The sequence below is a fragment of the Lithobates pipiens genome, unplaced genomic scaffold, assembly GCF_037356315.1.
Source record: "Lithobates pipiens isolate NorthernLeopardFrog02 unplaced genomic scaffold, aLitPip1_a1.2 Scaffold_19, whole genome shotgun sequence".
NCBI classification, from domain to species: domain Eukaryota; kingdom Metazoa; phylum Chordata; class Amphibia; order Anura; family Ranidae; genus Lithobates; species Lithobates pipiens.
The window spans coordinates 531046140-531065154 of NW_027507764.1; the positions used below are offsets into that span (position 1 = coordinate 531046140).

The 19015-nt window shown below is 40.0% G+C and overlaps 1 protein-coding gene and 1 long non-coding RNA gene across 8 annotated transcripts in view; both read right to left on the reverse strand.

Moving 5' to 3' along the window:
* The window catches only part of SLC43A1 (solute carrier family 43 member 1), a 740549-nt gene that overhangs the window by 273129 nt on the left and 448405 nt on the right, over nt 1-19015 (reverse strand). The gene's annotated exons all lie outside the window — the stretch shown is intronic.
* Nucleotides 1348-2162, reverse strand: LOC143997543 (uncharacterized). Its single transcript, XR_013277701.1, has 2 exons — nt 1831-2162; nt 1348-1737 (listed from the first exon to the last, which is right to left on the reverse strand). It is a non-coding gene; the product is annotated as an uncharacterized LOC143997543 (long non-coding RNA).

The following is a 19015-nucleotide window of genomic DNA, read 5'->3' on the forward strand; positions in this document are numbered from 1 at the left end:
CGGACTAGCACACAGACGGGCAGATTGTCCGCCGGACTTTTGAAATGAACAGACTTGCCCACACATGGAGAAAAGTCTGTTCATTTTGAACGTGACTCCAGGTAGACGGGACTAGCGAACGAAGTCAATGTCGTCATCTCAATTGGCTAGATTGACACCTCGCTAGCCCCGTCTCCTGGTATGGATTTAAAGGGGAACCCCTACGCTGAAAAAATGGCGTGGGGGTCCCCCCAAAGTTCATACCACACCCTTATCCGAGCACGCAGCCCGGCCGGTCAGGAAAGGGGGTGGGGATGAGTGAGCGCCCCCCTCCTGAACCGTACCAGGCTGCGTGTCCTCAACATGGGGGGTGCTTTAGGGAAGGGGAGGCCCTGCAGCCCCCCCACCTAAAAGCACCTCGTTCCCATATTGATGAGGACAAGGGCCTGGATGTTGGTTGTCGGGGTCTGCAGGCGGGGGGTTTATCGGAATCCGGGAGCTCCCTTTAATAAGGGGGCCCCCAGATCTTGGCCCCCCCACCCTATGTGAATTTTGTATGGGGTACATGGTACCCCTATATAATAAGAGAGGTGGGGTTGCGCTATGGAAAAAATTTGGTTACACCCAATAATAAACAAAGGGGCTGCTGCTACCTAATATTACCAGCCTAATAGGTTGGAATAAAGATGATAAAGCAATGATGGTAGCTATGGCGCTCTACTGGAAACAAGGTGATGTATAAATAATACAAAAAAGGTTGATGTATAAAAAGGTTAATGTATGAAAAAAAAAAAAGGTTATATTGTTTAATGCCTAATATCAATCTGCCTGCTCAAATCAAAATTCACCATATCTTATAACCATCACAATGTTAACAATATAAATGTGCAAAAAATGTACATGCTAAATAGAAATACAATATAAAGTGCCAGTGCTCTAGTGCAAAAAAATCTTCTGTGTTAAACTCAATTTCTATAGTGATATATTATCCATTATATTAATGTCCAGAAAGCCCAAAAAATCTTGAAAAAATCCCAAACAGATTAAAGTGACTTGTGCTCGGTGCTTCTTAAATCCAGAATCAAGACTGGTGCGATTTCCGTGCATAAATCAAATTGCTGCACTCACCAGCTCCCCTTCCCCTGCAGGGGTTACAGCGCCTCCACAGTGTGAGCCCCTGTGTCACTATGTAAAGATGGTCCAGTTTCTTCTTAATTTATCCTCATCACATTGTATTAAATAAAAGATAAAATATCCATAGTGTAATATTGTAACGACTTTTTGCTTTATTAAATACAAAGTAAACTACTTACAGTCAAGTAAACAGGGAGTTTTGGGACTTTAAATGAAGCACCTGGATAGTGGAGGTGAGTTTTAACCATATTTAGATGTTTATTAATTGTTTGTTCAGTGGAAAACCATAAATTCTAGAAATAGAACATATTCATAATATATATCAACATAAATGTAATAAAAACACAGTGTATAGTATCCACATGACAACATTTAACAATGATAAATGCAATAAATAGATGAAGTGGCATGGTAATGCCCATGACAGCCAGCCCGGCATTGACAAGTAGGCCCACATGGTAGGTAAGCATCCACTAAAAACGATTAATATTTAATTAAGTATACAATTCATAATAGAATGAATATGATTCCGTATAAAATATAACTGGGACATCAAAATCAAAGGCTCGACGCGTTTCGTGGGTAACTCCCCACTCATCAGGAGCTGATGCTACCACAGAATTCCTATGAGATAAAAAGTGTATAAATAATATAATACCTGTATTAATGGAAATTTCATAATTGTATATATATATGGTTTAAGCCAAGCAAGCTCACCGGTCAGGACGGCAAGTGCAGTGCGTGGCGGTGGATGCTGAGCAGACCAGGGACAAGTTCCCTCCACGGGAACTGAGGCGACATGAAGATGGATGCGATGTCAGGCAAACCTGGAAAATACACCAGCGTAGGAGAGTGTACCATAAAGTGGAAAGTGTAATGGTTGTTGAAATAAAAATATCTGAGGGCAAAATATGAGTTGTAGGTGTGCTGTAAGAGATTGTGTAGTGGCGAAGAGATTGAAAGTTGAGCCCCAGAGAATCCATAAAAGTAGGTGAACAAAAAAATAATAAGTGCTGCGTAGTGAGTGTAAAGAAATAGATATAGTCTTGTGTGATATGCAATTGAAGAGAAAAAGTAATGATCATGACTGTGTCCATGGAAATATGAGTGCACAGGTTGAGGTAGGTGAAGGTGATTGAGAATATAGTGTGTGTGTGTGTGTGTGATAGTGAAAACAAGGGGAAGTAGTGAGGTTGCTCAAGGAACAATAGGATGAATCAAAAAAGAGAAAGAGTATGTTTACCTGCATATCGCCTAAAGGACAACACCAGCAAACCAGAGGGCTGGTGTGTACAGACCCCATGCAGAGACCAGCCGCAACCTACAGCTGGCTCCGAATGGGGTTTAAGTATGCCGCCAATGCCACGCACGTGAGACACAGGGGGAGGGACCACACCTAGCCTGGTTTAACAACCAGAGACAGGTGTGCCGTGCCCTCCCTATGGAAACACGGAGAAGGAAGATACCTAATCGTCGGCGCAGTGACGCCAGTGTGACGTCACACGCACGACGCAGGAGGCGTGGCGCCGATGCACAAAGGGGAATCCTCCCAAACCTCCCAGTAAAAGGGGAGGAGGGGAGGATCCACTGGCGCATCGCAGTTCCCTTAAGGAAACAAAAGAGCCCAGCAACGCCCAAACACCCAATCGCCCACCACAGAACAACACCGGCCGGCCAGTGAGCATACAATGGGCCTTAGTAGCAAAACATCCATGTGGGGCACCTGTACAGTGTCGGAAAAGTACTGGCAGTCTACAAAATTGAATAGAGACTTATGAAAACATAAAAATAAAAAAAATAAAAATTCAGGAAATATCAACAGTAAATGTTAGGATATACCTCACACAGGGGGGGTAGGGGAACACTACCACCCAAAATATCCAAATGCTTCCATCCCGATATATATGCAAGTAGAGGGGGGGGGGGGGGGGTTTTGGGACTTTAAATGAAGCATGGATATGTGCCTCCATCCAGTAATTAGATACAAGTAAACAGGGAGTTTTGGGACTTTAAATGAAGCACCTGGATAGTGGAGGTGAGTTTTAACCATATTTAGATGTTTATTAATTGTTTGTTCAGTGGAAAACCATAAATTCTAGAAATAGAACATATTCATAATATATATCAACATAAATGTAATAAAAACACAGTGTATAGTATCCACATGACAACATTTAACAATGATAAATGCAATAAATAGATGAAGTGGGATGGTAATGCCCATGACAGCCAGCCCGGCATTGACAAGTAGGCCCACATGGTAGGTAAGCATCCACTAAAAACGATTAATATTTAATTAAGTATACAATTCATAATAGAATGAATATGATTCCGTATAAAATATAACTGGGACATCAAAATCAAAGGCTCGACTCATCTATTTATTGCATTTATCATTGTTAAATGTTGTCATGTGGATACTATACACTGTGTTTTTATTACATTTATGTTGATATATATTATGAATATGTTCTATTTCTAGAATTTATGGTTTTCCACTGAACAAACAATTAATAAACATCTAAATATGGTTAAAACTCACCTCCACTATCCAGGTGCTTCATTTAAAGTCCCAAAACTCCCTGTTTACTTGTATCTAATTACGGGATGGAGGCACATATCCATGCTTCATTTAAAGTCCCAAACCCCCCCCCCCCCCCCCCTCTACAAACTACTTACAGTGTTTCAGAGAAAACAAGCGCTATGAGATATATTCACTGCCGCCTCCTCATGAGAGAGTCTGTGTACACCTATGGCCACGTTTTGTCATTGGACGTCATCTGGAGCGGCCATCTTAGTACACCTCTCTCATCTTATAGGGTGTAGTGCACATACCGCGCAAGCGCAGGCGTCAAAATGCCCTTTTGTTAACTGGAAAACGGAATCTCAGTGGATACCCACTGCTATAAAGAATGCGGAAGTGTATGGCATTACATCCATCTCCCATTCTTGTTGCTAAAACAACTTTACAGTGGCGTTAAAGATCGTAAATTGCATAAAACTGTGTACAGTGCATACAAGTATCCAGCGGCCAGTTGCAGTAAAAAACATGTCTTGTTAAAAATCCAAAATTTAATATAATTTATCATGTATAAATAATAATAATAATTGTAATTTCTATATATTTTTATATTCCTACATTTTGTATATTTTTACACTTTTCCTACTAACATTATTGATACTGGTACTGGGATTATTGCTTATATTTTTATGGATTATATTTTTGATTATTTACATTATGATTATAAGGAGATTTAAAAACTGTTTACATTTTACATATTTTTTTTTACTTTTGTTTTTATTTTTCATTTCTCAGGCTTAAATTTATATGTTTTTAATATATATATTTAATTTTGGATTTCTAACAAGACATGTTTTTTTACTGCAAGTGGCCTCTGGATACTTGTATGCACTGTACACGGTTTTATGCAATTTAGACAGATGACGTCCAATGACAAAACGTGTAGGGCGTGGCCATAGACGTACACAGAATCTCTCACGAGGTGGCGGCAGTGAATGTATCTCATAGCGCTTGTTTTCTCTGAAACACTGTGAGTAGTTTACTTTGGATTTAATAAAGCAAAAAGTCGTTACAATATTACACTATGGATATTTTATCATTAATTTAATGATATGTGATGAGGATAAATTAAGAAGCAACTGGACCAGCTTTGCATAGTGACACAGGGACTCCCACTGTGGAGGCGCTGTAACCCCTGCAGGAGCAGGGGAGCTGGTGAGTGCGGAAATTAGATTTATGCATGGAAATCGCACCGGTCTTGATCCAGGATTTATGAAGCACTGAGCACAAGTCACTTTAATCTGTTTGGGATTTTTCCACGTTTTTTTGGTTTTATGGACATTAATATAATGGGTAATATATCACTATAGAAATTGGATTTAACACAGAGGATTTTTTTGCACTAGAGCACTAGCACTTTATATTGTATTTCTATTTAGCATATTAATTTTTTGCACTTTTATATTGTTAACGTTGTGATGGTTATAAGATATGGTGATTTGAGCAGGCAGATTGATATTAGGCATTAAACAATATAACCTGTTTTTTTTTCATACATTAACCTTTTTATACATGAACCTTTTTTTATTATTATTTATACATCACCTTGTTTAAGGTAGAGCGCCATAGCTACCATCATTGCTTTATCATCTTTATTCCAACCTATTAGGCTGGTAATATTAGATAGTGGCAGCCCTTTTATTATTGGGTGTAACCTAATTTTTTCCATAGCGCAACCCCACCTCTCTTATTATATAGTCTTTGTGGTGCTTTTAGCATCATATTTAGGGTTGCAGCAATGGACATTTTTTAATATGTGAGCAATAGAACCATTAACCTTATTGAGGTTTTCAATCAGGAACATGTGGTTATTAAACAAGATTTAGATCTATTCAAACATCTCAAACATTGTCTGGAAAAAGAATTAAGAGTATGGTGGGATGTAGCCATACTAGAGATGTAGATGTCAGAAAAAATTACTCCCAGAAGATTGAGATGGGATGTCTCCCCCAATGATGCTGTAAATGAAAAAAACTTAATGGAGGATTGGTATAAGTTTTTTAACCAGAGTGAAACAAACAGAGTTACTAAAAAAATAGTGATTAGATGGGAATATAAACTAAAAAACATTGAGGCAGAGATATTATCAATAAGAGACCAATTGGTGCCATTTAAAGAAACAGCAAAATATAAGGAAAAAGAAAAAGTTCTCCAAGAAGCAGTTAAAAAGTATGATAAAGAAGTTCATCAGAAAAAAACAGAAGAAGTTTAAAAGGGATGTATACTAATGGCAAATGGATGCCATCTACAATGAGGAAGAAAATGATATATCCATGGTGGAAGAATCCAGAGAAAATTCGCTGATAAGAGAAAACGAGACATGGCAACAACCCACTCCAACACAGTATAGACGACAAAGGACCAGACGTGAAGATCATACACCCAGCCACAGGAGGTTCGATAGAAGTCCAGAAAGGGGACACAGACAGCCTCACCAACATCGAACCAGGGGGCACCAGGATGTACCCTACACACCGAATATACCCAGACATAGAACTAGATATTCCCCAATTAGGGAATATTACCATGATACCCCACATATGGACCAATACCAGAGGAGAGAAATAAACATTTTTTTCACAGAGGACAGGGGCACAGACCACCTGGTCCAAGGGAGTGGACCACCCCACACGTACCCCCGGGGGGAGACCATTTCGATACCGAATGAGGAATCAGTAGCAGGGGAATTCCTGGAGGAATGGAGGTTGGAACTCAAGGTGGAACAAACAATGGAATATAAGAGGAAACCATATGGAACAGCCAGAAACGAGATGGGAAGAGAGGAGGGAGTATATGTACAGAACACCGAGATGGGAAAGAGAAAACGCAATAGAGGAAAGAGAGGAGGCATCAAGAAAAAGAAGAAGAAGAGAACATTAGGTTTGAAGAAGAAGAATTGAGGATTTTAGATTTGGGCCTAAAATACGCCCCAGATAAGGACCTAGACAAATTTGAAGTCTATATAGACTTACAAAAGTTCATAAGAAAGCAGAATATTAAGAAATTCTATGCCAAGAAGGGACAGGGACAAAAAATAGAACCAAACAGTGTTTACAAACACTCTAATTTGAAAAACAATTCCACCTTCAACCCTAAGGTACAACAAAATGAGAGCATAACAGTCTTTAAGAAAATGGTGGCGAAAGACCTGAGAGAATTGGAAATCAAGAAATCTAAAAGTAAAGGCATATGGAAAACCATTAGGCAATTAGAGAAGAAAAAGGATATAGTAATCTGTCCGGCGGACAAAGGAGGGGGCCTAGTGATATTGAACAAACAAGATTACAAAAGAGAAATGGAAAAACTATTGAGTGTACAAGATACATATAGGAAACTGAAAGAAAACCCTAAGAAAGAATATGAAAAGAGGTTGAAAACATTCATCAAGAAAGGAGAAGACAAGGGAATACTTAATAAGAAGGAGGCAAAATACTTAACCCCCAAAGCAGCAAAAACCCCAGTAATATATTACGTCCCCAAGATACATAAAGACCAAACGAATCCACCTGGAAGACCTATAATTAGCAGTATAGAATCCCTGTTCTCTGGACTAGGGGCTTACATTGATGGTTATTTACAGCCCTTGGTCATGGAACAAAAATCATATTTGAAGGACAGCAGACAGTTAATCGCAGAATTAAGAGATATGGACATAACGGAGGAGGACATTCTGGTAACTATTGATGTTAATTCATTATAAACGAACATCAAGCAAGAGGATGCTCTCAGTAGCACAGAGTGGGCAATGCAACAACAGTCAGATCTTAAACAGGACCAAATAAAATTCATTGTGGAGAGCCTAAAATTGGCAATGAGCCATAACTATTTTTGGTACCAAGGCACATACTACACCTAAACCAAGGGGGTAGCTATGGGAGCAAACTATGCTCCCAGTGTGGCAAACCTCTTCTTAAATAGATGGGAAGAAGAACAAATTTACAGTGTACCCAGGAAGAATCTGAAGCCTTACCGCAGATATATAGATGATATTATCATCATTTGGAGAGGTTCATTGGAAGAACTGAGAAGCTTTTTTGATGAAATTAGCACAAATATATATGACATTTCTTTTACTGGAAATTGGAACGCACAGAATATAGACTATTTAGACCTACAGATCTTCAAACAAGATGGAAAAATAGGCACACGCACCTTCTTTAAAACTACAGATCACAATGGGTATATTCCAACTAATAGCTGCCACCATCCCCAGTGGATAAGGAATATACCCAAGGGTCAACTAATGCGATTACATAGGAACTGTAGCAACCAGGCAGATTTTGAAAAACAAGCTGATCATACAAATCATCATCATCATGAAATCATACAAAGATTCATCACAAAAGGATATAAAGCAAGGGAGTTATGTGACCTAAAGCAAGAAGTAAAAAAGATGGAAAGGAACAGGCTAATTGATGGGGTACCAAACAGAAGACAACAACAACAAAAAAATAAAGAAGTGGGTGTTGCGTTCCTAACAGGATACAATAGACAACACAGGGCCTATCTTACAATCGGATGATACATTAAAAACCGTGCTACCAAAGAAACCAGAGTTTATATATAGGAGAGCACCTACACTCAGAAACAAATTAGTAAATAATGTCATAGATCCTCTGAAACAAATAAAAATCTTTGAAAATTTGAAGGGGTTTTTTTAAATATGGGAGATGCCTCCCCTGTAAAATTTGTAAAAAAAACAACAAGAAAAAATCACAGTTTACATCTTCCACAAATGGGAGAGAATATAAAATCAATGAGCTGATTACGTGTAATAGCACCTTTGTCACATATGTTATTGAATGCCACTGTCACAAACAATATGTAGGGTAAATCACGCGCCAACTATATGTAAAGCCCCGTACACACGAGAGGACTTATGTCCGACAGACTTCCGAAGGAGTTCCGTCGGAGTTCTGCCGGAGTTCCGACGGAGTTCTGACGGACTTTTCGGCGGAGCGGACTTGGCCACACACAATCACACTAAACTCCGACGGATTCGAACGTGATGACGTACGACTGGATTCGAATAAGGAAGTTCATAGCCAGTAGCCAATAGCTGCCCTAGCGTCGGTTTTAGTCCGTCGGAATAGAATACACACAAGCGAATTTTTCGAAGGGACCCGGTCCGGCGGAGTTCCTTCGGAAAAATTTGAAGCATGTTCCATATTCTAAAGTCCTTCGGACTTTGGCGAGTCAAAAGTCCGTTGCAGCCCACACACGATCGAATAGTCTGACGGACTCAGTCCGTCCGACTTTGGATGTTGAAAAGTCCGCTCGTGTGTACGCAGCATAAGAGTCAGGGAACACATCACAAATATCAAAAATGAATACCACAAACACAGTGTCTCCAGACACTTCAGAGACCATCACAGCCATGATCCCAGATGTATGGTTTTCTATGCAATTGACAAAATAAAGGGACATTGGAGGGGGGGGGGGGGAGACAAAAGAATAAAAGTATCACAAAATGAAACTAAGTGGATTTTTTGTTTAGAAACACGTCAGCCCGCAGGCCTTAACATAGATCTAGATTTAAACTGTTTTTTAACAAATTATTAAAGGATTCCCCCACACCACCTTCCCTTTTGTTCGGTTTTTACCCTTTTTTTCCTCTTGGAACATGGGTTATTAATATCCATAATACAAGATAAGGAATTAGATGGAAATAATATTTTGCATAAGGGGTCGAAGGTGAGGGATATGTATGTATATGTGGGTGTGTATGCACACACGTGTGTGTGTGAATATATATATATATATATATATATATATATATATATATATACGCTTATGCACAAGCATGACATCTATGAATTCAATCATCAAGATTTAACCCACCTGACCCGTAGGGTCTTTATAATACTTTTTTCCAGAAATATCGTGTATATATATATATATATATATATATATATATATATATATATATATATATATATATGTGTATGCACAAGTATTACATCTATGAGTTTAATCCACCTGATCCATAAGGTCTTTTCAATACACTTTTCAGAAAAACTCCTTTATGAGACTAACTAGGGGAATGGTAACATATATAAGATCCAACTAAGACGAATGTAATCCATTCATATATTCCCCATATGAAGGCTTATAGACCAGCACTCGGAAGATCCTCTCACTTTGTTCTTTAAAACATTCTTTTTATGCTCCAAACCTTTCAGATTTTCGAAAACCATGGGATAATTACCTTGTCCCTCCTAAATTTCTGCATATAATCTCTTTTCCTAATTATTTCTTCTGACCATATTACATTTTTATCTAATTTTACATTTTTTTTACCTATTTTTATTCTCCTTTATTCATTTTCTACTTATTGATTTTCACTTTTCATCTTATTTTTATTTTCAAATTCAATATAATTTATCATGTATAAATAATAATAATAATTGTAATTTCTCTATATTTTTATATTCCTATATTCTGTATATTTTTTACAATTTTCCTACTAACATTATTGATACTGGTGAAAGGATTATTGCTTATATTTTTATGGATTATATTTTTGATTATTTCCATTATGATTATAAGGAGATTTAAAAACGGTTTACATTTTACATATATTTTTTATTCTTCATTTTATTTTTATTTTTCATTTCTCAGGCTTAAATTTATATGTTTTTAATATATATATAATTTTGGATTCCTAACAAGACATGTTTTTTACTGCAACTGGCCGCTGGATACTTGTATGCACTGTACACAGTTTTATGCAATTTACGATCTTTAACACCACTGTAAAGTTGTTTTAGCAACAAGAATGGGAGCTGGATGTAATGCAATACACTTCCGCATGCTTTATAGCAGTGGGTATCCACTGAGATTCCGTTTTCCAGTTAACAAAATGGCGTTTTGACACCTTCGCATTCGCAGTATGTTTACTTTGGATTTAATAAAGCAAAAAGTTACAATATTACACTATGGATATAACATCTTTGATTTAATGCAATGTGATGAGGATAAATTAAGAAGCAACTGGACCAGCTTTACATAGCGACACAGGGGCTCACACTGTGGAGGCGCTGTAACCCCTGCAGGGGAAGGGGAGCTGGTGAGTGCGGCAATTTGATTTATGCACGGAAATCGCACCAGTCTTGATGCAGGATTTATGAAGCACTGAGCACAAGTCACTTTAATCTGTTTGGGATTTTTTCAAGATTTTTTTGGTTTTATGGACATTAATATAATGGATAATATATCACTATCGAAATTGGATTTAATACAGAGGATTTTTTGCACTAGAGCACTAGCACTTTATATTGTATTTCTATTTAGCATATAATTTTTTTGCACAATTATATTGTTAACATTGTGATGGTTATAAGATATGGTGAATTTTGATTTGAGCAGGCAGATTGATATTAGGCATTAAATTAAACAATATAACTTTATTATTTTCACTTATTTTTTACCAATGATCTCCTAACCTACATTGTGGAGCAATGTAATCTATACGCCAGCCAACATGTAGCCAACAATCCAAGTTCTTCATATGCCCATCCTTTTGTTTGGAAACCCCTCACTGTGGAAAAATTTAAAATTTTCCTTGGTCTAACCCTCAACATGGGGCTGACAAAAAAAGTGAACTCCATTCCTACTGGTCTACCCAACCTATCCACCACATGCCGGCCTATTCGTCATTGATGCCCAGAACACGTTATAAGATGATTATGAGATTTTTACATTTCAACAACAATGCCCAATGCCTCCATCGAAATCATCCCAGTTACAATAAATTATTAAAAATTCGGCCCTTAATCAATTTTTTTTTGCGCCAGCTTCAAGCAGATGTTTACCACTGATATAAATATCTGTGTAGATGAATCCCTTGTACACTTCTCTGGAAGACTTGGAATAAAGCAATACCTCCCCAGTAAAAGAGCCAGACGTGGGGTAAAATTTTATAAGGAGTGTGACAGGGCCATGCGTTACACATATGACTTTATAATTTATGAGGGAAAAGACAGACAGCTAAACCCCCCTGGATGCCCTACCTACATGGGAACAAGTGGCAAAATTGTCTGGCAGCTGATCCAACCATTGCTTGGGAAAGGTTACTACCTATACGTAGACAATTTCTATGTGAGTCTCCCACTTTTCGGCCATTTGTACCAAAAGAAGACTGCGGCCTGTGAGACAGCACAGACCAACCGCAAAGGCTTCCCACAGAGTACTAGCGCTGAAGTGTAGAGATAAAAAAAATATGTCTACATCCTTTCCACAATGCAGAAAAGGCCCCATCCAGAAGCCAAAATGTATCCATGAGTATAAGCTATACATGGGGGGGGGGGGGGGGCTGGATATGAAAGACCAGATGATGCAGCCCTACTTGGCAACCAGGAGATCACTGTTTTGGTACAAGAAAGTCGCAATTTATTTGATGCAACTAGATCTGTTCAATTCCTATATTATTTTTTCTAAGTGCACCCAAAGTTCCCTTACCTATCTAAAATTCCAAGAAGATATTGTCACAGCCCTTCTCTATCCCCATGGCAAAGCCCCTCAACTAATTTGCTCTGATTTATTAGCCAGACTCCATGAAAGGCACTTTCCTGAAATCCTCCCTCTTACCCAAACAGGTCACAAACCCCCAAAAAATGTTGTGTGTATTCAAGTAGAGGAATTCACCGTGACACCCGATACTACTGTCCCCAATGTCCCTCCTAGCCAGGCCTTTGTATTGGAACGTGCTATCGGAGCTATCATACTTCACTACACTATTAGTAAAGTGAAGATGATTTTTTTCCAGTTTCCACTATCTGCCATTTCTGTGAATGACGCAGACTGTTAACGACTATGCCTCTGCCAAACATGTTTCTGCCTTCAACGTGAATTAACCTTGGCCTGTTAAATGACCATGCTTTTTGCCTGCCTCCTGAACTGATCATTTGCACTGCCACTGTACAGCACAGGGATCTCACATATGTGAGGGGCTCCAGAAAAGGTTTTCCGAGTGGAGAAATAATTTTTCTCCGGGTTTTTAGTTTTCTCGGATTAAGGTCTGGAGACTCGGAGGCTTCATAGGGATTTGGGTGAGAAGAAGCCTCTATCCCTGTCCTCAGGTCTTACCTGACCAAGGCCCAATGTACAAAGTGCCGCCTGCTACCACCTGAACTGGTCATGCCTCTATCTGCCACCTGAACTGGCCATGCCTTGCCTGCCACCTGAACTGGCCATGCCTATGCCTGTTACCTGAACTGCCTGCCAAACCTTGGACTGTGCTGAACCATGTTCATACTTTTCCATATCTGTCTGCTGCCTGGACAATTCCTGGACATTTTCTTTGGCTGTCTGGAAAAATGCTTTGACTGCTCTGGAATGGTATTCTTGCCTGCTAAAACCACAGGTGAGCTTTTTTTTACCCTTTGCTCAGCAGAATGTATTTTGGGGTGTAATTCTTGGTGTGTACATGCTATGTGTTAGAATCCTGAAGGTGCTATTTGCATGTTGGGCCTCTGTATGTGGCCAGGTAGTGGTAAAGTGTCACACATGGGGTATCGCCATACTCAGGACGAGTAGCAGAATGTATTTTGGGGTGTATATTTTGTCTATGTACATGCTATGTGTTAGAAAGATCTTCTAAATTGACAACTTTGTGAAAAAAAATATGTTTTCATTTTCTTTCCACATTTTCCAAAAACTTTTGGAAAGAAAATGACATGTTCAAAAGACTCATGCCTCAAAAAATATACATTGGGGTGTTTTCTTTCCAAAATGGGGTCATTTTGTGGGTAATTCTATTGTCCTGGTGCTCCAGGGCCTTCAAAAATGTGATAGGTACTCAGGAAATGAAATGTGTAATTTATGCCTTTAGAACACCTGATGGTGCGTGTTGGGATGTTGGGCCTCTGTGGCCAGGTAGTGGAAAAGTCTCACACAGGGGGTATCGCCATACTCAGGACGAATAGCAGAATGTATTTTGGGGTGTAATTGCAATTATGCCTGCACCATGTCTGAGAAATAACTCGTAAATATGACAATTTAGTGAAGAAAAAAATATATACATATTTCTTAATTTTCCAAAGCATTGTGGGGAAAAATTTGCAACTTCAAAAAATTCACTATGCCTCTTACTAAATACCTCAGACTGTCGTCTTTCCAAAAAGGGGTAATTTGGGTGGGTTGTTGTACTATTCTGACATTTTAGGGCCTCAAGAAATTAGATAGGCCATCAGTGCATTAGGATTGATACATTTTCAATAATGTATAGCATGGCTTGTAGACTCATAACTATAACTTTCACACAAACCAATGATCATACACTTATCAGGATTGTTTTTACCAAAGACATGTAGTAAAATACATTTTGGCCTAATTTTTGGACAAAATTATATTTTTGTTTGTTTCTTTTAAAAAAGAAAGTAGAAAATTTTGTTTTTTTTTCAAAATATTTACATTTTTTTGCGTATATCAAAAAAAATATCAAAAATCAAGTGGTGAATAAATACCACCAAAAGAAATCTCTATTTGTGTGAACAAAATTATAAAAATGTAATTTGGGTACAGTGTAGTATGACTGAGTAATTGTCATTCAAAGTGAGAGAGCACTGAAAGTTGAAAATTGGTCTGGGAAGGAATTGGAGAAAGTGCCCAGTATTTATGTGATTAAAGATAACCTAAGGTTGCCATGTCTTATTGAGTTGTTCTATTTTCTCATGGGCATTTGCCCTGATTTCTTCCATTTCATAGATGAAATGTACATCATCTAACCATTCTTTGATTGTGGGTGTGGCGGCAGTTCTTCAGTATCTAGGTATTACTGCTTTTGTGGCAGTAAGTAGGAATCGAGTGAAGGATTTTTTGTACCTTTTCTTTGAGCAATTGGTAATGTGTAATAAGCAGCAGGCTGCGTCTTATGCCGCATACACACGATCAGACTTTTCCATGAACTTGGTCCGGCGGACAATCCGACGGACTTTAAAACAAACGGACTTGGCCACACACGGTCACTCCAAAAGTCCCACGGATTCGAACGTGATGATGTAGAATAAGGAAGTTCATAGCCATTGGACTAGCACACAGACGACCGGATTTTTCGACTGGACTCGAGTCCGTCCGAAAGATTTGAAGCAAGTTTTATTTCTGGGTCCGCCGGATTTTTGGGAAGAAAAAGTCAGCTGGAGCCCACACACAATCTAATTGTCTGACAGATTCCAGTGCGCCGGACCAAGTCTGTCAAAAAGTCCGGTCGTGTATATGCAGCATAGGAGTATTTTGGTCTCTGTTATAAGTTTTATGGAGTCAATCACCTGCTTCCAAAAGGGCTGTATTAGTGTGCAGTCCCACCATATGTGTTGCAAAGAGTCTTTCTCCTGGTTGCAGCTCCAGCAGAGATCAGGGGCCAAAGGCAACCATTTGTGTAGCTTAATTGGTGTGTTGTAACAATTTGTTTCCTGAAGACGTGTACTTATTGCACATTTATGAGCGAGCACACAAGTCTGTAGCCATTGATCCTCGTGAAGGATGTGTTTAAAGCTGTTTCCCAACATTTTTTGTGTTTGTCAGGTTCCTTTAAGTTGGAGGCCTGCAACCAGGAGTAGGTTAGAGGAATGTTTTTTGTGGATGTGTTGGACATGAGGCATACTGATTCAAAAGGAGTTAAGGGTCTTGCAAAGCTTCTTTGTCTCTATGAGTTCATGACAGTTGTGTAGCTGGCGGTATTGCCAATGGTTTAAGTATGTCAAAAGACTTAAACTTACTGCTCGAGAAGCAATGCGTGGCCAATAGTGGGTTATCGCCTTTGTTGTATAAATGAGAGAGCTTGTTCAAACCCGGTGTAAAATCCGGGTTGCCTGATAATGGAGTCAGGGGTCCCATCAGTGTGGTTAAATCTGATGTTCGTGCTACTGTTTGTACGCATCTGAGAGTCGCCCCTACAATGGGGTGTTGTTTCAGTTGGTTGGGACATGCTTCCTATGGTATCCAAGCTGAATATGTTACAGGTATGGGCCCTAATTTATTTTCCAGTGCTACCCAGTCCTTGTTTTCTGCGTGGCATGTCCAATCTATTATCCTTGTGAGGTAAGTAGTAGTTTTTGAGGTTTGGGAATCACCTGCCTCCTGCTTGTTTGCTTCAGGTAAGTATTTGTAAACTCACTCTAGGTTTTTTGGATGCCCAAAGAAATTTTCTGAATATAGCATTCAAGGACTTGAAGAAAATAGTTGGCAGGTTAATAGGAATGGTTTCCAAGTGGTATAAAATTCTAGGTAAGATTGTCATTGTGATGATTGCGGCTCTGCCAAACCATGGGAAGTGTTTAAGTGTCCAACTTTCTATGTCATTAATAGGGATGAGCCGAACACCCCCCGGTTCGGTTCGCACCAGAACTTGCGAAAGACCCCCGCGTTCGGTACGAACGTTAGAACCCCATTGAAGTCTATGGGACTCGAACGTTCGAATTGGAAAGTGCTGATTTTAACGGCTAATATGCAAGATAGTGTCCTAAAAAGGGTTTGGGGACCTGCCTCCTGCCTTAGGGGACATGGGTCACTGCAAAAAAAAGTTTTAAAAACTGCCGTTTTGGCGGGAGCACTGATTTTAATGACGATTAAAGTGAAAAAAAAAAGTGAAATATTCCTTTAAATATGGTGCCTGGGGGGTGTCTGTAGTATGCCTGTGAAGTGCCACGTGTTTCCCGTGTTTAGAACAGTCCCTGCACAAAATGACATTAAACGGAAATAACACCATTTAAAACTGCTTGCGGTTTTAATGTTATATCTGGTTCCTGCAATATGGTTGAAAATCATTGAGAAACATGGCATGGGTAGCCCTCCCTGCCCATTACCAGCCTATTTGGGTCTTGTACGCATATTAAGGGGAACCCCGTACCCATATTAAAAAAAGGAAATGCTTGTGGCCCCCAGGCCCTATATACTCAGAACAGCAGTATACAGACGGTGCAAACAAGACAGGGACTGTGTAGGTTTGTTGTGTTAAGTTGAATCTGTTTGTCATTTTCAACCGGTACATTTTTAAAGTGTAGCTCCAGTCAAAAAAACTATCTTTAAGCTTTTTGGAAAACATAGGGAAGGGTTATCACCCCTGTATAATTTGTTTTGTCGTCCATCTTTTTTCATCTCACTTGCTGCTGTCTCCTTGCGTTTGCAAGTAGGAGATGTTTGTAAGTTGGATGTTTGAAAGTAGGGGCCTGCCCTATATTATAGCGGTATGTACTGGGTACAGAGCACGCAGACAGCACGCACTATCTCCTAACACTACTGACTGCAAGCTCTATTATTAACCACTTGTTAGCCCAATGTTTGCATAAAGTGAAAGATGAAGTTATGCTGAGTAAATAGATATCAAACATGTCACTCTTCAAAATTGCACATGCCCGTGGAATGGCGCCAAACGTCGCTACTTAAAAAATCCCCATAGGCGACGCTTTAATTTTTTTTTTTACTGGTTACACGTTTTGAGTTGCAGAGGAGGTCTAGGACTAGAATTATTGCTCTCGCTCTAACATTCTCGGCGATACCTCACATGTGTGGCACATGCGAGCACATGGGGACATGGGCGCTTTAATTTTTATTTTATTTTTTTATTGTTCATTTTACTTTATTTATGTTAGTTTGACATTTTTTTCCCCAAAAATATATTTTTGATCACTTTTATTCCTATTACAAGAAATGTAAACATCCCTTGTAATAGGAATATGGGGTGACAGGTCCTCTTTACAGTGAAATCTGGGGGGTCAATATGACCCCACATCTCACCTCTAGGCTGGGAAGCCTGAAATAAAAAATAAAAAAAAGATTCTGGCTTTGATCGTACTGGCGAGTTGGTAGAAGCACCGGAGGGCGGTGAGGGGTGGGGGGCGTCTATGGCTGGGTATTTCAGGGTATCACCGAGTATGGCTGGGTATCTCTGAGTATGGCTGGGTATGGCAATTTATGGCAGGGTATTACAGAGTATTGGCGGGGTACTACAGAGTAATAGCAGGGTACTGCAGAGTATTGGGGGGTACTACAGAGTAATGGCAGGGTACTGCAGAGTAATGGCGGGTACTGCAGAGTAATGGCGGGTACTGCAGAGTATTGGGGGGTACTGCAGAGTAATGGGGGTTACTGCAGTGTAATGGGGGGTACTGCAGAGTAATGGCAGGGTACTGCACTGCAGAGTAATGGCAGGGTACTGCACTGCAGAGTAATGGCGGGGTACTGCAGAGTAATGGCAGAGTACTGCAGAGTATGCACTGGTATTGCAGAGTATTGGCAGGGAATTGAGGGGTTAAATTCGGTGAGCAGTGATGTGGGCACTGCAGATGCAGCCCACATCGCTGCTGACACCGATCTCTTTCCCCTCCGCTGTACCGATCGGTACAGAGAGGGGAGGGAGGAACAGGCGTCATAACATGACGCCGGTTTGTTTCCAAGTGATCACTCCGTCATTTGACGGAGCAATCACGTGGTAAACGGCCGCTATGAGCGGCCGTTTACCATGATCCGTGATGCGACCCGGCGGTCACGGATGCTCTCGAGTGCGCACACCTCGGGGCACGCGAGAGCAGAATTCTGGGAGGCCGTTAATTAACGGCCTCTCAGAGTTAAACAACCCCCCTGAAGCCATTAATCGGCAATGGGCAGTTGTTAAGTGGTTAAAGCTAGATCACTAGCTATATAGGTGAGGTGAATATAGTGGTGTATACTGCAGTCAGGGCACAGACAACAACCAGCAAGATAGGAAATCAGCCAAAAACGATTGGTGTGTACTGTGTTGAAGGTACACAGAACACCCACTGCTTCAGATGCTAAGTAACACACTACACGAGGCCGCCTCAAAGGCGGCCTTATATAGTGTGGGGCGTGCACTACACAGCCTGAGCTATGATTGGCCACAGGCAGGATGCCTGTGGCCAATCATGGCTCTCCTCACTGCCGGCGCTGCGATTGGCCAAGCATGCGGGGTCACAGTGCATGCTTGGCCAATCATGGGGCAGCAATGCACTGCGCCACCGCAGTGCATTGTGGTCCGCGCGCACGTCACTCGAATTTTGACACGAACGGCCCAAATGTTCGGAATTCGCCGAACGGCCGAACAGCCAATGTTCGAGTCGAACGTACGTTCGACTCGAACACGAAGCTCATCCCTAGTCATTAATAATATTATGCAAAAGTGGTTGGAAGTTATATTTATAGAGTCAATTTAGGTGTGGTGTTAATAGAATACCCAGATATTTAAGAGCAGTAGCTTCCCATTTGAATTTACAATTAGTTAGTGTATTCTGTTTTGTGGCTTCAGATAGTGTCAAATTTAATGCTTCGGGTTTATTGAACTTTATTTTGAAGTTTGAGATATAGCTA